The 10,679-nt window shown below is 36.3% G+C and overlaps 1 long non-coding RNA gene across 1 annotated transcript in view; it reads right to left on the bottom strand.

The window, feature by feature from the left end:
• Nucleotides 1-300: 300 nt before the first annotated feature.
• LOC115605128 overlaps nt 301-10,679 on the bottom strand; it is a 36,797-nt gene continuing 26,418 nt past the window's right edge. Inside the window, exons 3-4 of the long non-coding RNA XR_003990514.1 lie at nt 1,704-1,867; nt 301-1,607 (exon numbers count right to left, since the gene is read on the bottom strand). This is a non-coding gene — a long non-coding RNA (uncharacterized LOC115605128). The remainder of the gene's footprint in view (nt 1,608-1,703; nt 1,868-10,679) is intronic.

Here is a 10,679-nt window from a genome sequence, read left to right as displayed (position 1 = left end):
ATATGAGGTTCCAAAATGTTAAGCCGTGAAAACAGACTCTCAAAATGTATAAGAAATAGTATCTATAGCAGATATAGGAAGATGTATTTGTCGCCACTCCTGATGTTAACAAAACTTCATGTGGAACAGTGTGTTCAGTTATGGACACCCATTTGCAAGACAGCAAACTCCAACTGGAAGATCGTCTATTACAAACAGTTGAATGGAAATTCAGAGTTATGGGAGTCAGAAAACTTTAAATTTTAAATAAAATAATGGTGAGACATGACTGTTTATGACAATATCAAAGTAGGCACAAACTGGGGAGACCTTTAAGTTTTATTTCTGAACAATTCTTGATTTTTTTTAGATTTTCCTTTTATTCTTCATTAACAAATTGGAAAGATACTCACAAATCCAATAGTAAATGAGACAGGGAATCACAGAAAGAAATGGTCTACAAGTTTGATAAGCCAAACACATTGAAGAAAATGTAATTCTATTTCTGTTTATCAGTAATGCTACAAAAATGTATTGAATTTTGTATATATATGTGTATATATATGAACCATATCAAACTTTTCACTGACGGTAATGGCAGTGCTCTCATCCTTCTTTATGCGTATTCTGTGTTACATGGTGACTGCTAAAACCTCATTCTTGTAACTGAAGTGCATGGCAATATGAGCTTTAAGACTATGAATACCCTGAAGAGTCAGACAGATCTAGGGATAAATGATGGGAACACCTGGGAACGGAAGCTCAGTGCAGACTTTTGACATTTTTGGGGCTTAGTCTCCATTCTTTAATTTTCCATCTGCCAATGATGGTGCCAAATCCGCATGACTTCATGAGTAAGAAAATTACCTATCTGTAATATGATGATGACTCTCCCAGTAAGGTGCATAAGAAAATGTTAAATTTTTATTCAGTGCAGGGCTTAGAGGTTTAGCTGTAAATAAGGCAAGAATTTAATTAAAAGGATAAAAAAGGACATTGATTAGTTGTGACCCATGAGGAAAGCAGCATCCATTCTATGTATTGATTAAGGAAAGGGTCTAATGTTAAAAAAACTCAACAAACTGCAAAAATGGTCAGTCATGTAATTAAAGATTGCATTGTTATACTTGTACACAAAGGCAAAATTGTGTGGGTTTTTTATTACTGTTTTTCAAATAAAAATTTTCTTTCAAGCTAAACATTCATTGTCATGATTTTAAGGAAAAAGAAATGAAAGATTATATTTGTCAAGAGGTAGACTCCTGCATTTTTTACTTTTTACTCTAACATAGCAGACATGTTTCACTCATGGTCCTCCAAAGCCTGAGAAAGGCAAAAGCTAAAGATAGGTAGAATTTTTGAAGAAGTTCAGACCATGAGTCATTTGCTCCTCCCTTCCTTTAAATCAGTAATTAAATACAAACTCTCGCACAAAGTCATGAGACACGCGGGTTTGTAACTCAGCCTGAACATGCTGAGAGGCTGGAAAGAGGCTTTGGTAGGTCATGTTTTGGGAAATGAGGTGGTTATGGAGGTGGCTTTCAGCTATGTTGTATGTTCTTTGAAGACCAAGCCCCGACAGCTGGCACTCACAGAGCACTGTAGTGTCTCTTATTTTGTGACTCCATCTGCAGTGAAAGACGATAATTGAAGGTAAAAGTCACATTAATGTTATATGAGATAGCTGTGAAAGAACATGAGTTGAGACCAGTTGTGTATTCTACCTGTGGTGTGGGACTCAGCAGGTTTCCTGTTCTCATGATAAGCTTTAGTGGCAGGAATCCAAAAGAGATCCTTCGAGGTTGTGATGCTGAGCATTACAAAGCGTGAGCTATGGCACTCAGCTCTGCCAATAAAGTACACAGCAGTGACTGACATCCAAAGAAACCTAGATACAAAACACAGAGGAGTTAGGCATCAACTAGATTAGAATTTAGTACTTCCAGAACAGGGAGTTTATTCTGAAAGCTGTGGGTGCCAAAGGTGTCACAAACGTAAGAAAGGATGCAGCACTTCTCTGAAAGATACTCTACTACTTCACCTCAGCTAAATGGCAATTGGATTACAGATCCTCAAGGGATTTCATACACATACTAACCATAGGTGAAAAAGTTACAATTCCTGACTTTTATTATCAAAGCCACATTTAGGAATAATTTCTGTAATTTTAAAACCAGAAACAGTTAACACAGTATTTTCCAGTCTTTTCCCTGAAGAATTTAAACACAAAAAACCTCAACAACATCCTTTTTTGAAGATAACCATGCATTGCTCTGCAGATCCCTTGACCATAGTTTGATTTTTTGTTGTTACCTGTAGTATTGTTGAGTCAGCTATCTGCAGGTTGGACCTGGGAACCTTTGTAATCTGTCTGGTCTTGGTCCAAATATACTCACTGATATCCTGTTCAGATCTCAAACATTGATTTAAATCATATTCCCAGGGAAATTCTTGTTTCTCTCACCCTGACTTTCACTTTACAGCTTCATACTGAAGGTGATTCTACATTTGTTAAAATATTACTGTGGTAGAAGAGGGGATTTATTGTGACCCTTGGCTTCTACCTGCTCACCCTCACAAGCCTGGCATAAAAGGGGTCTGCTAAAATGAGCAGGACAGACTATACACAAATCCACTTCATCTGCTGCTTATAAGTAGCAGAGTAATGTGAATTCCTGTGCCAAAAGAGAATTATAATAAAATTTGGCTATCAAAATCAGAAATAGTAATTTTGACCTTTTTTTCGAGGGAACTGAATTGTCAACTGGGGGCCCTACTGTAGTTGTGAAATTACTTGCAATAAAGCACTGAGCAGGAAAGATAAATAGGATTAAGTATGATGAATGGTATAAATGACTAAAGATACAGAACAAAAATGGTTAAGCATCATACTCAGACTATTTAACTTGGCAGTCATAACATTTATGTTCAAGAGAACTGTAAGCAATTCAGACCACCTGCTTTTGAGATTTTCTAAACATCAGCTCCTACATAGCCAAGAGAGAAGTAGTTACAGTAATCCATTTAGACAGTGAAAACATTATTTCATAATAAGCGTATAAAAAAAAAAGGTACACACCCCTCACGCCACTCCCGCCTTCTCCCATTCTCACCCTTGAAAACCATGAGCTGGGAGGAAGGAAAAGTAAATGTCTTCTTGGTTATGGAATTGTCCAGAGTCATTATAGATGCAAGAGATTTATGTTTGGCAGGAAACTTTTTAGTAGGGCTGTAGAGGAAGGGTTAAAACAAGTTAATGCATTTCTTCTAGTAATGTTATATTTGTAGCTGCAAGACTAGTTGCTTCGGAGAATCACAATAGAGGAAATCTGAAAATCTGTCTCAACTGAACTGCACTTGCTGATTCCAGACCAACAGGTCAGCCAGATAAGTAGGAAAAGTTTAGAACAGAAGGAAATAAATAGATCACAGACATATTTCTTAAGAACTTTTTTTTTCTTTTTAATTTGAAAAAACCTTGAGTGTTTTCTTGAGTGCTTTCTTGAACACATTTCTCTTGAGACAGTTTAATGAACTTGTTGTAGAGGTGCCTTTCATTGTATTACAAGAAAGCTGTCTTCAAACAGCTCTGCCACCATGTAGTTATGGGAATTTCAGAAAAGTATAGAAACAGCACAGCCAGTTTCATTTACAGACAGGGAAGGAATACATCTTGCACTTCCTCCTGCACCTTATTGATATGCAGAATTTATTGCCTTATTCTATTCCCTTTTCAATTTCTTCACTCCAAAATTAAACTCCAAGAAGAAAACCAACCTACCTTAGTAGCACAGGACAGTATAATTTTGATTAAGACACCACACAGAAGATGAAAATAATAAAGATAGTCTTACTTTTCTCAGGTTTAGACACAAATACAATTTCAATTTATTTAAATCAGAATAAGTCACCTAACTTGCTTAGGAATTTTTGCTTAAAGCATTAGTCATTGATCTGCTGCTTTAGGCACCTATATATACCCCTGAAAATCTGTTCTAAAATCTTGATGGAGATTTATTTATTACTAGTGATCTTTCACAACTGCTGAGGATGTGTAACTCCTTTTGACTACAGCAGTAATGACTAGCAATGAAAGGTACAATCACAGAATAATGCTGACAATCACCAGCTTCTTATTTGGCAAACAGGATAAATCCAATGACTGTACTGTGATAACAGATCCAAAACATAGCACCACATGAGCCACTCTCAAGAAAATTAACTTTATTCCAGACAAAACCAGCACATCATTGTGCAGGCAGAAATGAGCATCTCATCTTCGTCATCTAAACTTTCCACAAAGATCGAGAGAGTTCTGAATGTAGGACCCTCAGAAACCCTACCAGAGAAAATTCAGTGTCTTAAGAAATTTATGGGTGGTATATATCTAAACTCTGCTAGGAGTAGTGGTACCACCCTTGTAAGATGAAAGCTCAGATGTGTCTGGCTTTCAGTAAGTCTTATGCTAATAAGACACTTCTGCATTTCTGCAGGGGCTTTCAAAATACCGTTCGTTTCAAAATCTTTGCTTTGCTCCTGAAACTACACCTCTCATTTAGATGCTTAAACCTATTAAAGGATTATTTTCTTGATTGGGGATTACAAGGTCAGCTTCTACCGTCTGTCTCACATCTATCCTCCACAAAACTATTTGTGCTGTTGTATTCATCCTTGTAAATTACCTGGTCCACAGTCACGCCTTACCTGGAGTACACCAGAAATCTAGTGTGTTTAAAATGTCAGGAGATGCTGGTATAGGCAATCTCAACATTTCTAAATTATATTGGGTGAACAGAATCTCTTATTGAAAATGTTCTTCCTTGTCCTGGGTTCAGCTATAGCAGTCATTTTTCTCCTGCTTAGTAGCTGGTGCAGTGCTGTGTTTTTTAACTTTCAGCCTGGGAACAACGCTGATAACACCGATGTTTTTAGTTGTTGCTAAGTAATGTTTATTCCAACCAAGGACTTTCTCAGTCTCATGCTTTGCCAGGGAGGAGGGGAAGCCGGGAGAAAGCAGAGACAGGACACCTGACCCAAACTAGCCAAAGGGGTATTCCATACCACAGCACGTCATGCCCAGTATATAAACTGGGGGGAGTTACCCGGAAGGCCCTGATCACTGCTCGGGTCGGGCTGGGTATCGGTCGGTGGGTGGTGAGCAATTGTATCCTCTCCCCTTGTTATTTCACTAATCGTTATTATCATTGGTGGTAGCAGTAGTGGTTTTGTGTTATACCTTAGTTGCGGGACTGCTCTTATCTCAACCCGTGGGAGTTACATTCTTCCGATTCTCCTCCCCATCCCTCCGGGAGTGGGGGGAGGAAGGGGCGGAGTGAGCGAGCGGCTGTGTGGTTCTGAGTTACCGGCTGGGCTCAAACCACGACATTCCTGTAAAGTATTTATCCACCTTAGGAAGCAATCCACATGCTGGGTGGCTGCCTCAGGTAACTGATGAGAACAATACTATATTTCCAGCATAAGCTTTTTATTTCTTTGCAGCACAAGCATCTTTATTATGTCTGCCAGCTGATGCAGTAAGATCTAACGCATTTTTTTTCAGCAGTAAAAACAAAGATTCAGAAGCTACTTCTGCTATGAATGAAATGGTGATTGCATTGTTTTCTAAAAGCTATTTATTCATGTTTCAACTATCCTCTATATACAGAAATTTCTGTTGTGTAATACATGGTAAGCAGGCTTCTAGGAGTCCTATATATTAGAAAGCTGTGCGGTGAAAGAACTGGGCAAGTGATTTTGTGTGCAACTTCCTATTTTTACACATAGATCAATCCACCAGATTAAAACATTTAAAAATTATATATAAAAGCTTGCATTGCTAAATTTTAATGTAAAATGACTAACTGAAGTTACATAGATGTAAAAAACAGGAGCATAGAAGGCTCTCTTGAATTACAAAGAAGCTGTGCTTCATAGACCATTTCACTGGGACATGACCAGATAAATATAAGAAGTTTGAGAACTTTTAAAACATGGCTTTGTATTGGCAGGTTTTGCAGAGGCAAGACATCCAGATGGCACTCGAAAAACACAATGATGAATCAAGCCTTTAGAATGCAATATTCGTCACGTTATCACATATAGCAAGTTTTGCCAACACCTGGTAATCAACAAATTATTCTTGCAGTAGAGCCATTAAATGGACTAAATAGAAACTGTGGGATACCTGTGAGCAAGGTCTTCAGCTGAGGAGAATGTCTGGTTTTCTTTTCTTCCAAGGTGTATAAATCACAGCACACAAGCCCACCAGAATATAAATTTTGAAAGGAAATGCTTAAAAAGTATTATTTAATAGAATAATTTACTGAAGAGAAAATAAAACTTCAGGGGAAAAAAAGCAGTTATTACAAGAAAGTGTTTCAGGTGAATATTCCTGAACACACAAATAGGAAGTGAGTAAGTGTTCAGTTCTCCCAGGCTTATATTTATGTTCCTTGAAAAAGAAAGTTCCTTTTGCCTTTCCTTATTAATTCTTTTATTGTAATCTATACAAGCACAGTAGTTCATAAGAGTATTTCTTTGAAATGCAAAACAGTAAAGAAGCTTTTTCATACTGATATGAAATTTTTTTTTACATTTTTCAACTCTGAGTGCACAACTCTTTGTAGACACAGTACAGACAGCAATCTGATTTCCACTGTATGAGTGCATCCAGAGTCCCAAAAAAATGTTAGAAAAATTGTCATTTCATGGTCTGCCCAACTTAAAACGGCGATCACCACCAAAAAAAAACCCAGCTAGGCAATTCCAAGAAGTTAATGATGAGGTTGTGCTTTTATTTTCAGTGTCCTGTCAGCTGGCTGGGGAAAATGGAACAAGCATATTCTTTTACTAATGCATCTTCCCACTTTAAATTTATTTACTTGAAGAAGAGAATCAACTATTTTTTCTTATTAAACCAATTTTAATTAACACTTCTGAATTATTTTGTTCAATTTATGTCCAGCCATCCTTCCCTCTTTCTTAGCCACAGCTTTCTTAGTGAAGGGAAGACTACAGATCTTGTCAAATGTTTAGCTTCTAAGAACTTTGGTGTAAACTGTGGGACATGAATGCACTGGAATCTTAAATCTGAAAGAAGATAAATTCGGCCCAGAAATATAACAACAAGAATAATCTGAATTGACATTGTACTGTGCCTGTTGATTTTTGCTTTTCATTCTGGTTAGAGAATACAGTAAAAGGAATATTCTGTTACACATAATACAAACGTGTGTTATTCCATACCTCACTGTTAATCTAAGGTTTTCCTAACTTCCTTTTTAAATTAATATAATTGTTTTGAGGATTGTTTTGTTCTCCATAAAATAAATACCAGTCCCTTAATATGTCAGCAGCCATTAGGTTTCTATTTCTCTTCCATTTCAGCTAACCATGCTGTAACTGAAATCAGGTGAATAATTCACGTACTTAAAATTTCATCCTATCTATTAGCTGCTTTAGTTTAAGACAAGCACCCTTTATAGACAATTGGTTTATTTCATCTTTGATCAAAATGAATGAACCTCTAAATGCCAGATCTCTCAACTGATTATTACAGAAATTTGGATTAAAAGCTAAGGAAAAATATCTAAACTTCCGAGATCTAACAAAACATGAATAGTATCACACCATAAAGCTTTAGGATAGAGGTTGAGCTAAAAAAACCAAACCAAAACAAAAAAACATTAGCAACATACTAAGAAAGAAAAGTACTCAGATACTAACAATATCATCATAAGCCCTCATATATCCTCATATATCTTACTTCATTTATGTAACTCAACATTATAAATTCAGCTCAAGGTAGCACATTAGAAACATAGTATATCTACGTGCTTTCAAGTACACTGTTATGATTAGAACATTAGGCATGCAGAATTTTTCTTCTTAACAGGAGGGTCATACAGGATTATTTTAAATAGTCTAGAAGAACTATTTCCCTTTACAAAAGAGTAAAAAAAGCAATAGTGGGTACAGAAAACATAAAGAGGAATTTAGAATTTCAGCTAGATGCTTCTAGCTCTCTCCTGGTAATTGCAATAACAAAAAAATTAGACATATAAATAATTTATTCTGAATCAGATATGGTTACAAAAGTTCTGCCATTGTTGTGGTTTAATCCCAGCTGACAACAAAAAGTACCATGCAGCCACCCTTTCTCTCCACCTCCCCAGTGGGATGGGGAGGAGAGTGGGAAAAAGGTAAAACCATGGGTTAAGTACAGTGTAATAATTGTAAAAAATAAAAATATTATTATGATGATGATCGTGATTATGATTACTGAAAAGGAAAAAGAGAGAGGAATAAAACCCAAGAAAGATGAGGGATGCACAATCCAATTGCTCATCACCTGCTGACCGATACCCGGCCTGACCCGAGCAGTGATCAACCCCTTCCAGGTAACTCTCCCCACTTTATATACTGGGAATGATGTGCTGTGGTATGGATTACCCCTTTGGCTAGTTTGGGTCAGGTGTCCTGTCTCTGCTTCCTCCTGGCTTCTTGTGCCCCTCCTCAATGGCAGAGCATGGGAAACTGAAAAGTCCTTGACTCTATCCCAGTTAAAATCAGGACAGACACCTACATCAAGTGGGCTATGTAACACATGCTATAAGAATGAAATTATGTTTGAATTTATGCAGCTGCTCAGGAAATCTGCACAGATTACTAATTCTCAAGATGTTAGCTAATAATTTTCAAGGTTAAGAATTCACCACTGCCTTCATATTGTGCGACTGCTCAACTGGAAGAATTTTATCTCCCTCTGCAACATCAGGTGCTAACTGTTGCTAGACAGATAATTGGACTGGCATGGCATTGGTTTATTCTGCTTTAGCCACTTAAATGTTTAGGTACCATTGGCTGAAACACACAAGTAATCAATTCAAGAAAATAGCTTAAGAAAAGGATTGTTGCATTTCTAACTGAAATGAATTTACTGTAAAAAGACAGTTCAAATAGACATGCTGTTTTTCCTTGTAGTTACCCTAATCTGACTGAGAAGTGAGAATGGCCTGATGTATTATTTGAATAATGAGAGCAGGTACGGTAACAAACAATACTGCAGCACATTTAGTTTGTTTCTGTGAATCATTAAAATCACAATATACCACCTGGTGTTCATTTCAATCAAATCTGAAAATCCTCCACCTACTTTCTTTGCCATTTTAGTTATACAGTCCACTGACTCTTAAATTTTAGAAGATCAGTCACTGAGGTATTGATTTTAAAGAAGTATAAAAATCAAACCCGAATGAACACATCTGACTTGTTCATAATGCATGATCAGTTTTGGGGAAGAGAAATTGTGAAATAACGTGGTGTTGGAGAAACAGTTGGACTGTGACTTGAATAAAACAGATTATGCTAGCAACGAATCAATGATAAAGTGGAGTGTTCTATTTCATGCCTTTTGCAATAAACAGATGCAGAAAGGTAGTGTGGATGATACAGTCCCATCAACATTCCATTTTCTAAGCTGGGAAAGAGAATGCATGCAGGCTCCAAAAGAAAATGGCATGTTTATATATGGAGCTGCAATAGTTATCTATCCTTAAAACCAAGTTCTGTCTGGAATTGTATGCTGCTGCCCGCTACATTTGATGAAGATGCATTTTCACAGCAGGAAGACTGTACAAGTAGTAAAATAGTTGCCAAAATTAATTACCTACAGATAATAAAAAATGACCTGCTTCACTAGCAGGCTACATTTCTTTATTAAACTGTAAAAAAGTCTGACTGATTTTTCTTTATTATATTCCCTCTCTCTTTCTTTACTGCCACCCCTCCACTTTAAAATTTTGTACCAAGACAAGCTTTGGGCAGAATTTTACACAGAAAATAAGTGATAAGTTGGAAATGAGTCAATAAAACCTGAACATAACTGCTCAGAACACATGATTCATTCCTGCCCTAAAGACAGCTTCATCCATTCGAGCTCCACAAGTGTGATGAAATGATCCTGTGTGTTCTGACAGAAAAAAGAAAAAGGTTTGATGTGATTTAAGCGGCTGCCTTTAAAATGACTGTATATGAAGTAAATAAAAATGTTCATAGGTGACTAAGAGCACATCTGCTATAAGTGATATTAATTTATTATTTAAAGCATAATAATCTGAATAAAGAGACAAGCAATTCTGTGTATGGATTCTTTGGGTTTTTTTATGGAACAAGCTTTCTTATATAGCCTAGTGTATTGCAGAGAAATTATCAATAACATATTACTAACTAATATGTACCACATAGTTTGAAAATTGTTCAACAGTTAGCTTTTTAAAGGGAAGAGCTGACTTATTTGTGGAGTTTTTTTTTTTGTTTGTTTGTTTGTTTTTAAATTTTGTTAAATTAACAAAAATGTCTATAAAATTTGTAAGATAAAAAATATTTTTGATCTTGAACAAAGGAGTGAAACAATGTCATGAAATTCTCTGTACTGCAAGGATTTCCTTTAAATAGAGTGTGGGCATATGGGAAACCTTTACTGGAAAAGTGAATCTGAGGTAAGCTTGCAGGATCTCTGCTAAAACATGCTTTAGAGACTAAGCGAGGAATGAGAAAGATATACAAAGATATTTCAAGAAGAAAATTCAAGAAATTTCTGGAGTTTGCTGTTTTGGGTTGGGTGTTTTTTGTTTTTTGTTTTTTCTGTTGTTTTGGGGTTTTTTTGGTTTGTGGGTTTTTTGTTTTTTTTTTTTTTTTTG

The sequence above is a fragment of the Strigops habroptila genome, chromosome 3, assembly GCF_004027225.2.
Source record: "Strigops habroptila isolate Jane chromosome 3, bStrHab1.2.pri, whole genome shotgun sequence".
Lineage (NCBI taxonomy): Eukaryota > Metazoa > Chordata > Aves > Psittaciformes > Psittacidae > Strigops > Strigops habroptila.
Note: the sequence above shows the minus strand (reverse complement) of the source record. Positions and strands in the feature narration are given on the sequence as shown.